We start from the raw sequence: 12360 nt of genomic DNA, 5'->3' as shown, positions 1-12360 counted from the left end.
CAAGTTGCTATCACTAATCCGCACAGTCTGCACTCATTCGATTAAATCTACTATCTAAGCTAAATACTCTTTAACTTAGAGAGTGGGGGGCTAACTGTTAGGGCCAAAAATCGTCTTGGGCTTGACGAGGCCCAATAACGAAATAAACATGTTATGGCCTAAGGCCTCAACCCAATCCCGATTGTGGCTACGCTTAAAATCACCTTGTGAACTATCCACTCTATGAGTTGGACTATCCTATAAGTTTAGCTAAATTGGGTTTCAGCCCATTAGCCTGCAACAATCCATAAATAGGAAATCAGAATCCCATTCTATTTCCTCTTCTACTAAGATTCCAAATCTTACTCAAACTATTAAACTTAATATGATAAAGTCAAGAAATCATATCTCTTTCATGATAGGGATTATCTCCCAAAATAGGACTTAGTGTCCTACTAAGATTCCAAATCTTACTCAAACTATCAAACTTAATCTGATAAAGTCAAAAAATCATATCTCTTTCATAATAGGGATTATCTCCCAAAATAGGACTTAAAGTCCTACTAAGATTCCAAATCTTACTCAAACTATCAAACCTAATTCGATAAAGTCAAGAAGTCATATATCTTTCATGATATGGATTATCTCCCAAAAGAGGACTCAGTGTCCTATTAAGATTCCAATCCCTTCGGTTCACTATAAAAATAGAGGCTTGTCCTCTCATTAGGGAGGAATCTCTCATAGTCAATCTACACTACTCAAACCATCTATTTGCTCCTAAAGTTCTTGCTCCCAAGATCCTGACGTCTCCGCCGTAGTCCTAGCTTCCGACAAGACTCCTGGTAATTCTTCATCTCCTTAATTCTTATCAAATAATCTCTTTCAGCCTTGATAACTTGGGCGTCAGAATGCCTACGGAAAACACCACCCTGGTGTTTTCCGGAAGCTTCACGCTTGTCCTTTCATGTGTTCAAGTCTAGCGGATTGTCAGTGACCTCAACTTCACGGGATCACACCCTATTTTCATGATGGTAGATTTTTTGCATCTATAGTTTAAAACTATAGATGCAAAAATCTACCTTTACGAAAAGGGAACTGATCTCGTGAGGTTGAGGCCACTGACAATCTACTAGACCTACACATATGAAAGGACAAGCGTGAAGCTTCTGAAAAACATTGGGGTGGTGTTTGCCGTAGGCACTTCGACGCTCAAGTCAGCAAGGTTGAAAGATATTATTTGATAAGAATTATGGAGATGAAGAATTACCAGGAGTCTTGTCGGAGCCTAGGACTACAGCAGAGGCGTCAAGTTCTCGGGAGCAAGAACTTTAGGAGCAAACAGATGGTTTTAAGTAGTGTGCATTGACTATGGCAAATTCCCTCTTTTATGAGAGGGCAGACCTTTGTTTATATAGTGAACCCAAGAGGTTGGAATCCTAGTAGGGCACTAAGTCCTATTTTGGGAGATAATCCCTATCAAGAAAGAAATATGATTTCTTGACTTTATCAAGTTAAGTTTAATAGTTTGAGTAAGATTTGGAATCTTAGTAGAAGAGGAAATAGAATAGGATTCTAATTTCCTGTTTATGGACTGTTGCAGGCTAATGGGCTGAAACCCAGTTTAGCTTAACTTATAGGATAGCCCAACTCATAGAGTGGGTAGCTTACAAGGTGATATTAAGCGTAGGCCCAATCGGGATTGGGCTAAGGCCTTGGGCCGTGACATGTTTATTTCGTTATGGGCCTCGTCAAGCTCAAGACGATTTTTGGCCCTAACAGTATGTTATATAGATTACTAAATTGCCCTCCTTTTTAAATATTAATAGAATAGTAGTTTTTATTATTATTTTTCGAATAATTTCATTTAACCCCTTACTTTTCTAATTTAGCAAAAACACCCTAACAACCAAAAATGTTTTAAACTTAATAAAAACACCCCTACCCACCCCAAGCCACTGCCAACATCTAGCCGCCATAGCCGGTGGCCACTGACAATGCCACAGATCTAGCCATTTCATGACTAGATCTCGCCGTTTCCAGATCCATGGCAGGAAAAGGCCTCACCAACGCAGAACCGGTCATATACGGCCAGTCATACACCATTATGGCGACTTTTGGCAACCTCCGACAATGGTCGACAATGGTTGGCGGTGGTGGCCAGTTCTAGGTGCAATTACGTTTCTGTAAATATAACAATAACGAGGGTAATGTCGTCCAAAAAATTTAAAAAGTGAGGACAAATGGGTTTGCATGAGTGAATTAAGTGTTTTGGAAATCTTAACAAATATAAGGCTAATTTCAACTATTTAGGGGCAACATGGGACACAAAATTGGATTACTTGGGGTAAGTTTTACTAACAACACAACCACTCCCTCAAACCCACACCACACCACCCCACACACCACCACATATCCCCCCCCCCCCCCCCCCCCCGGGGTCCAAGATAAAAATATTCCTGGCAACTTACCCCCCAAATGGCACTATTTGTCATAAAAGGTTCTGGGAATAATTTTTTACAAACTAACCAAACATCGTCATCTACTCAATTTAAAAAATATTACCCCAGTTATCTAATACTACCCCCATCTAAACGGGCCCTATATAGCTATCACACTTTTGTACAAATAAGTTGTGTGTTCACATACAATACACAACAACTCAATATAAACTGTTGAACCCATTCAGTTCAGTCAAAATCCCATTCCTACCTTGATAAATTTCCCAAAAAGCCGTTCAATATGGAACGACATCGTTCCTCATGCATGTTCACGATTCTGCCAAGTTTTTGCTAAAGGTGGTCAAGCTGTTCCTAACCGAACGACAAAATTGAACTCTTGTTCCAAGCATATATGAAGACTTAAGCAAAAAGGCTAAAACACACATTTAGAGAACGTTTGACCAAAATGAACAATCGTCGGTCTAGCCCATTCCATAATGAACACGCTCCATTCATTGTTCATGCTTCTGGAATCTTGACACAAGTTTGTGATTAGACCTAGTGAATTAACATTTTCATAGATAGATATTATTAACATTTCATTGATTTAATCTAAAATTTATTTACTTCAATACTTCATCTCCATCATGGAATAATAAATTTACTGCTTTTGTGAAATTAGACTCCATTCCTTTAAGTTATTTTATTCCATAATTAAAGTATACAATAATATATTTAAGATAATAATCACAAATTTTGATAATTGATACATGACTTAAAATCTTAAATCATGGGATTCTAATTTTATACAAAATCTATTAAAGATGAAAAAAAAAAGTTTTTAATAAATTTACTTTAGATGGTCCGGGGTGAATCGAGGACGACACGAGGTGGGCCGAACTGTATCCCCATCCCTGCCCCTGTTCCCGGATTTTTTCCTCTCCTTCCTGCCCCGTTACCCAAAAATTTTGGAGAATCCCCGCCCCGATCAAGATGGGGGCAGGGCGACTCAAACGCCCATCCCCACCTCGCCCTGTCTAAGTTCAACCTTTGAATAGAGATGACGTGCATTATGTCTCCCTCTTTTGGGGTGCTTTTCTTTTCCTTTCTAATAAAGCTCCCTCCAGCGACGGACCCACTTATATAGTTATATATGATTGAAGCTTACTGACCCCACTCAAGAAAACTTTTTCTTTTTCTTTTTAAGCTTAGTTTTATTTTTGTTTTGAATAGACAGTACGTGTATAAATATTTTTATTTGACCCACCTCATATTTCTTTTCTCACATTTTATGTTATAGATAATATTATATATACAAACTCTTTTAATATAAATTGATGTAATATAAAATAAATGGATGAATTTGTATACAAAATAAACTTAATAAATATTAATTAATTTTTTAATGATTTTGAAGACTCAGGAAGGAGAAAGTCAAAGAAGTAAGTTAAAAATTAAGTTTTTTAATGAAATTGACATGTCTCAAGTTACGAATGACTAATGGTACCAACTCAGAAGTTGTATTCTAATTGTAACTACAAGGCGAAAAGAATAACTCTCATCAATGATAAAATTAATGAATGAGATTAGTGCATAAAACATCAATGGCTACACTGACAACATTCAGAAAACACATCTCCAATTTTCATGGCATTAAAACCACTGTTATTCTCCTAACAAATTCATCAACTTCATTATTCAACATTCACTGCATACACCATCCGAACAGAACTGCGTCGACCATCCCACAATGTTATTGAACCAAAATTGTACCCGCTGCTAGCCTTCTTGCCGTTGAATGATACCTTTAAAGAAGCCCTCTTTACACCCACACCAAAACTAATCTTCTTCGGATATACATTCACCACCAATCCTGAGGGAGCCTGGACATTTGCAGTGTACGTGGCATTCGTCAAGCCGACGTTTGTCACTGTTCTTCTGACAGTTCTAATAGCTTTGTTCCTACCAAGCTTGCTTATGGAGATCGAAGGATAGTTTATGTTGGAGATGAGCTTGTAATGGAATTTTTTGAGCAATTAAAGTTGGAATTTGCCATTGATCTGATAATTTTGTTAGAGTATACCATAGTAACAAAAGGAATAAGGTAATCTTTGTTGTTGTTTCGAATACTAATCCGGACTAAGAGCTTTAAGTGGGCTAATTTCCCCAACTCCCATTCGTGTGGATTTGCATAGTAGCCCGAGCTGCTTTTCAATGGTTTTCAGTGTTATCATAATATTTGCTGCATAATAAAAGGACAACATATAAGTACATCTTAATTTTTTTTTTTTTTTTTTTTTTTTTTTTTTTTTTTTTATATATATCTTTTGGCCGGATACTGAACCTTCAAAGAAGAATCGATTGTAGGTGTAACTGAAAAAAAATCTCTAAATTATTTAAAACAGTTTTGGATACTATAATATAAAATCAGAAAACCAAAGCAAGTCAGTTTTTTTCTGTTTCTTACCTTTTTTTTTTTTATATCTCTTTTGGCCGGATATGAAAAAATTGGATTTTTCTCGTTGTAATTAAACCATACAACTACAATTTTAGTATTATTTAATTAAAAAGGAAGAGAGCTAAAATGACAACTATTAGTTTCATTCATCTTAAAGTGATGTTGTGGTGACTCAAAAACTTTAAAATTATTTGTCTTCAAGTTCACTGTATCTGGATATATAAATCATGTATTTATTTTTGGGTTTCCTGAAGCTCTGAGCCTGGTTTAGTTTAAAATTACTATTTCTAATATACTGTAATATATATCCCACCAGTTATTTTCTTGAGTCTTATAATATGAACAGTTAAATTAAGTAGTGTACCTGTGGTCAAGAGCTGATTTGCATGGAAGAAGTCCAGTCAGGCGCAGTGATTAATGAATGCAGCAGCTCCAGTGACGTGTGGGCAAGCCATGGATGTTCCAGATCTTAAACCATAATTTGCTGGCTTCTTACCCTTCGGAGCAGTCCCTACTTTCGGAACAATTGCAGCTAAAATTGCAACTCCTGGTGGCTGCTACATCGGGCCAAATTAATCAATGGCAAAAATGTAAATCTTATAGTGCAAACTCTTGTATTAGCTAGCCAGTGCACATATCGACATAATTATATAACCTGAGAATGTTTTCTGGAAGGTCCTGGACCTCTTGATGAGAAATATGCAACAACTGGGGCTGGCTTGTACCTTGGAACATCAACTGTTGAGAGAATCGTCGCTGTGTGGATCCTGTGTAAAAGCAATGGAAAATTAAATAGGTATCTCCACCACGGAAACTAACTATGCTCCAATTCCGCTCCCCAACACCGGGGGACCGGTGTCAGAGTTTAAGTGCCCCAACACGCAAGCATCATCGTACTATTTCCTTAGTACCCCAACACAAATTACATCGGGGTATGGAGGCGTTCACTGACGCTACCTACTGCGTTGGGGAAGGCCTTCGAATTCTGCTGCCATAATTGAGCCAACGCATCATTCCAGCATCGGGTATTGTGAATTACCGACGCCAAAATGTGTTGGAAAAGGCTTGTTACAGAGAATTATTCTGAAACAGCCATGACAAACAGAAATTGTATTTTTCGGTGCCAGATCTATGTCGGCGCAGGCTAATTCCATATTACTCTTTACAAAGAGTTTCGTGGACTTAAAAGGCAAAAATAAAATAAATAAGAAGCTACTTGGTAGAATTGATGTACTTAATGATTTGATATCGTCGGAGTTGCCAACTTGTGCATATGGGAATGTGCCTGAATCAAAAGGCACAGCTTATCACCTCATTTACAAAAATTAGCCCTTTGGCTTTAGCATCTTCCGCCACTAATTTCTTAATCCTCCTTGGATAGTTGGATCATTGTCAAGGCAAACAATGATCTTGCCTTCTACTTCTTTGCATCTAATGATCCTGGGGGACCTGGATCCTGCATATATATTGCGAACTTCAATTATTAAACATCAAATGATCTACACTACAACATCAATATAAACACTCTATATCATCAGTAATGCTATAAATACAAAATTAGGGTATCCACACATTATCAACCATAGACTTGGGATACAAATTGGATTTCATATTAGTTAGTGGCTACAAAATTTACCTTGCTTCAGATTCAGGGGTGAAGCTAGCAGCATATCCTTTCCAAATGCAAGGGGATAAGTCTTGGAGTGGGAGAGATTGATAAAACTAATGGCAGACCCCTGTGTGGAACAAGAATTAAGACAAGATTTTCTTGATAATTTAAAAATTAAAACAAATTTTCAAACTGATAAAAATATTTACTTGAATAATTTTCCCACTCCCAAGAACAATAGAAGATTCAAAACCCTGTCAATGCTGAAGCTGAAACAGTGAACACCATGGAGCCGGGTTGACAACCGTTGAAGGGTCAGGTCCATCATTTCCAGCTGAACAAACAACCATAATTCCATTGTTGCTCAGCATGAAAGCTCCAATGCTATGGGGTCACTAAGTAATCAGACTGAAACAGTGAGCTCATTCCAATGGAGATTGAAATGATGTCAACTCCATCCTCAACCGATCATCAATTGCCTCAAAAGGGTTGCTCCTGAGCACCCTGATCTGAGCAGGCTTGGTAGCTTGCAATCCTGGAAGACGGTGAGCTCCGCGCATGGTGCCTTGTGCCAAGCCGAAGTAGCTTGCGTTGGCAACGCGGGCGCCGGCGTGCGTGGAGGCGGTGTGTGTTCCATGGCCGAGAAAGTCCCTCGGAGAACCAGCAGTCTTGTGGGGGATGGTGTTTTGTAGTATCTTGCGCCAATTACTCTGTTGAAGTAATAGAAGATAAGAATTTGGATAATTGTTTTTAAATTCCAAGTAAATAAAGAATCAGGTTTTGGGGTTAAATACCTATTACAATTGGATTTCTTGAAGTCAGGTGATTCATGCAAACAACCTTTCCATCTGGAGGGATTTCACCCAGCTTGATCCTTGAAACTCTCAGATTCAGGCCATATCCTGGACCAAATCAAAATCAATAAAAGTCAAAACTTTTCTTCAATGTTTAAGAAAATCTGTTTATAAGTTAATAATAAATCCAGAAGTTCATTGTAATTAAATTTGCGAGTCTTAAGTGCAAGTGAGGAAAGGTCTCTATATGGTCAGTAACCATTAACAAGATAACAAATCGTGTTATGGTTTAAATGTATTATATATATATTAATTCTTTATAAAAATAAACTAAACATTTCCTAAAATAATGAAATTTCTTTAGAATCTATCTAAAATTTATCCGAAATCATCACATGAAAAAGTTATTGACAGTTTCAAATATAATAATTTATTATCTATTAAAAAAGAAGGGAAAAAGTTAAAAAGGAATGATTATCTTAATATAGTGTAAATGTAAATACAGATTTTATGTTCCACAAGATTAAGAAACAGTATAAATTTATTTATGTATTATTAATAATATTTTTAGAGCACAAATATTACAGAATCAGATTTAAAAAAAAAAAAAAAAAAAAGTTTAAATAACTGGGATCATGTGCACATGGGATTATCTACTTTTGGTCTTGGGTGTGTTTATTTTGTTATGTGGCTTCTAATATAATTGGTAGAACCTAAGTTAGTAGGGCGGTGTCATTTGGGCTTGGGATCCACAAATTTAATAAACAAATAGGCCGAACGACTTGTGCATACCCAAGATTTCCGTAACGACAAGTTGATACCCCAAAAGGTTTTGAAACGACAAATAGGTACCTTCCGTCATTTCTGTTACTGATTCTGTTTATTAATAGTGAAAAGACTAAAATGCCCTTCAAAGTTTCAATTTTAGTTTTTTAAAATTTAAAAATTTCTAAAAAACCCCCTAAGTTTTAAATTTTAACACCCCAATATATAAAAGTTAACAAAAACACCCCAATGCCAGATTCCAGCCACCATCGCGGAATCTGGCCGGAAAAACATTACGACACAGGCGTCGACGGCCAGATCTGGCAGTAGATCTGGCCCTTTTCAGCCAGATCAGCCACGGATCTGGCCGGAAAAGGCCAGAAGATCGCTGCACGACACAGATCCGACGGGTCTGTGTCGGAACGTAACTTTCCGGCCAGATTCCGACGGTGGTGGCGGAATCTGGCACTGCAGGTGGCGGGGGGTTTTTGGTATTTTACAAAAATTTTATACATTGGGGTATTTAGGTAATTTGTAAACTTAGGGGGTTTTGTTTTTAGAATTTATAAAAAACTAAAATTCAAACCTTAAGGGCATTTTTGTCTTTACTATAATAAACAGTAATAAACAGAAACCACAACAGAAACTGACGGAAGGTACCTATTTGTCGTTTCAAAACCTTTTGAGTACCAATTGTCGTTACGATAAACCTGGGTACGTGTAAGTCGTTCTCCCTAAAATATTTCTTTTCTTTCTATTTCATTTACTTTTCTTGAAGACGGTTTTAATGCTTTATAGATTTTAATAAATAAAAAATATATTACTTTTATAGATTTTTTAAAACTTATCTATTTTATTAGTCATTAATGCATCTCTTCTCAAGTTAACAAAAAACATAATATTTTTAAATAAAGAATGGTTTACTCTTAAGCTACAAAATAAAAATATAATAAAGAATTAGACATAGATTTCAATCAGACACATAAATTGAAATAAATATGGATATTATTATGGTATGAATAAACTTTATAAAGAGAAAGAATATTGAAATAAGTAAGTTGTACCTGTGTCAATCACGCCAATTATGACATCAGAAGAGTGTCCGTGATATCTGTAGTTGGCCCAGGTGCTTACGCTTGGCTGAGCTGCTGCTTCCTCTAAGAAATCCCAGAACGTGTGTAGGTTGAAGAACCCTATCAGGGAACACCGACACTATCCCTTCACGCCTGCACCCTTTTCACATTTTATTCATTACCATCTCAATAATATAACTATTCTGGTTATATTAATGTCACACCAGTATTTTTATGGAGCATGTGTGTGATACAAGTATATTGGAGGATATATAAATGAAGTGATTCTCTTTCGAGATAGTTTAATTTATTGTTTGTTTATTTTGTGCTTGATACCTTGACAAGTATGATCAATTATGGTGTTTATTTATTTATTGTCTCAATTTACTTTACATATATATATATATATAAATTAATACTGTTTTAATTAATATTATATTGATAAATAATTTCTTTTTCTCTATTGTTCAGATAAGAAGAGAGAATTAGTAAATTAATTACCCGATAATAGAGAAGCTTCTTTCTCAGTGAGCATTGCAGAGAAGCCCTTGAAAGAATGCTTGTAATGGTGGATTAAGGATATTCTGTCACTCTCTTCACTGCAAAAATTAATAATTAAACCCATTAAAAAAGTAATTAATTTAATTTAATTAAAGCAAATTAAAAATTGATTAATAATATGATAATGGTCATGATCAGAAAAGCACTTAACCCTGGAATAATGGAAGATAATAGTTGTAAATGAGCCAACTCTGCAACTTCGACATCTCCATTTTCATTATTTGATGAACTTCCCATGTAAACTACATAAGGCTGCCAATACACAACAATAAAATGATTAAAATTATCTGTTTGCTTGCCAAGAAAATGGTGGAAATTTCTAATAATTCTAAGTTAATGTATAATTTACTTAAAAATGTACCTTGGCAGTTTGATTTGATGTTGAAGAAGTGACAGTGAGGCAATGGAGAAAGAGAAAAGAGAGGAGTTTGAGGAAGGTGGAAGCCATGGAAGAAGGATTAAGGAAAGAGTTTTGCATGTGAAAGCAATGTGGGGATATGTGAAGAAGTTCGCTTAATCAGCCAACTATTTAAAGAGACAAAGTTGGAAGAGTGAGACTTTTCACTAAGGATCATTGATTGATTGATTATTCTAATAGATAAATAAATCTTCACCATCTTCAATGTATAATATTATTAGTGATCATGTTCTCACAAGTCTTTTCACCATGTAATCTACAAGTTTTGTATACTTTGAGGTCTGAAATAAAGGTATATGATAAGGAGTATTTTTGTTAATAAGAACAATATATTAAAATTTATGTTAATTTTGATTTGATCCTTTATATACATATATATATATATAATGACAGTAACACTCTTATTCTAAACTTAAGATTCAAAACTTTTTAGATTTTAGAGTTGTCAAAATGGATGATGTGAGGATGGGGTTTCACAATTTCGTATCATTTCTTTATACAAGTGTGATATATAAATTCTTAAATGTGGACGTTTTCGTATTAAAAAATCAAAAGAATTTGTGTTTTCTTGTATTCACCACATCAGGAATGTTCGTCCCAAGTTAAAAACAAAAAAATCAAAACGGCGTCTACCAAAGAGAAATACGAAATTGAGCTTAAGAGAATGATATCATATTATGCAAGAGTTAAGCGAACCCCTAAAAACATTATGATTTTATATAATAAACTAAATGTTATTGTTCCTAATCGTTGTTTAACTTTGCTTGTTACTGATTATATTATGTGTATGAAATAGCAACAATATTTTATGTAAAGACTTGATGATAATAGGGTCTCTGTTGGCTTTTGCGTTGGTCGTTTGATGCTTTGTCGGTTTCGCAAAAGCAAAAAGTGAAAGCAGCCCAAGTAATTTATTAATTATATTACTAATATTATTGACTTTAGTTTAATTAATTACTCTTTATATTCTTCTTTAGATAAGATATATAATTCAACTTTCATTCAATGGTGGGAAATTTGGAATTGACATGGCTAACTTCTGCATTTTTACTCAAAGATGATCTAATTCAACAACCTTAATCCTGTTCTAATATTGCTTTTCACAAGTTCCAAGAAAGAGCCTTACCGAAAGACCTTAATCTAGCCTATAGGTAACCCTTTTGCAACCCAACTCTCAATGAAAACACCAATGTTAAAGTTTAATCCCAAGAGAGAGTCCAATCCAAAAGACATAGGTGGGAAAACCCTTAAGCTTAAGTACCACACTTGGTGAGTGTGAGATCCCGATATGGGATCCTAACAATTACTCTCTATTCTTTCAATTATTGATCCAAAATTGTACCCATTATTAGCCTCCTTGTTGTTGAATGAAACCCTTGTTACATTCTCAGCAAATTCAATCCTATCTAGATATACAAGTAATGCTACATTTACACCACTCTTTTACACAATTTTCATTATATCATGACGTGATATATGTTATAACCACACAAATTCTATTATAATATTAAAAATTCAAAATAATTAAAAATTTGTGTGGTTGTAACATATGCTACATCATAATGTAATGAAAATAGTGTAAAAAAGTAGTGTAAATATAGCATTATTCTTGGATATACATTCACCTCTAACCCTGAGGAAGTTTGCACATTGGCAATGTACGTGGCATTCATGAACCCGACGTTTGTCACTGTTCTTTCGATGACCCATGTAACATAACTACTAATATGATACATCGGACACGCCACGCTTCCATTGTTCAACTCCAGTTTAAGACACTAATTTAAAAATATTAAAAGTTAAACTTACAATTCTCAGAAGGGATACAATTAAGAAGGAATCATAGTCACTCTAAGTTCTTGTAACATACAAGATATTAAGAAAGATACAATTCGTACGCTTTATGTTCTTCTTAATTTAATTCCTTCGTCTTGGAAAACCTTAAAACAAAAATTATGTAATATAGGTTTTAAAACCATGCTTGATGATAATAGGGTCTCGGTTGGCTTTTGTGTTGGTCGTTTGATACTTTTATGCTTTGTCGGTTTCACAAAAGCTAAAAGTGAACGTAGCCCAAATAATTTATTAATTTTATTACTAATACTATTGACTTTAGGTTAATTAATTACTCTTATATTCTTCTTTAGACAAGATATATAATTAAACTTGTCATTTTTACTCAAAGATGATCCAATTCAACAGCCTTAATCCTGTTCTAATATTGCTTTTCACAAGTTCAAATTTATTTGTTTATTTTAGATAGAA

General features: G+C 35.0%; 1 pseudogene; it reads right to left on the bottom strand.

The window, feature by feature from the left end:
• Nucleotides 1-3902: 3902 nt before the first annotated feature.
• Nucleotides 3903-10160, bottom strand: LOC116127637 (annotated as a pseudogene).
• Nucleotides 10161-12360: the final 2200 nt, after the last annotated feature.

The sequence above is a fragment of the Pistacia vera genome, unplaced genomic scaffold, assembly GCF_008641045.1.
Source record: "Pistacia vera cultivar Batoury unplaced genomic scaffold, PisVer_v2 Contig1048, whole genome shotgun sequence".
NCBI classification, from domain to species: domain Eukaryota; kingdom Viridiplantae; phylum Streptophyta; class Magnoliopsida; order Sapindales; family Anacardiaceae; genus Pistacia; species Pistacia vera.
This window is presented reverse-complemented; position numbering and strand designations above follow the sequence as displayed.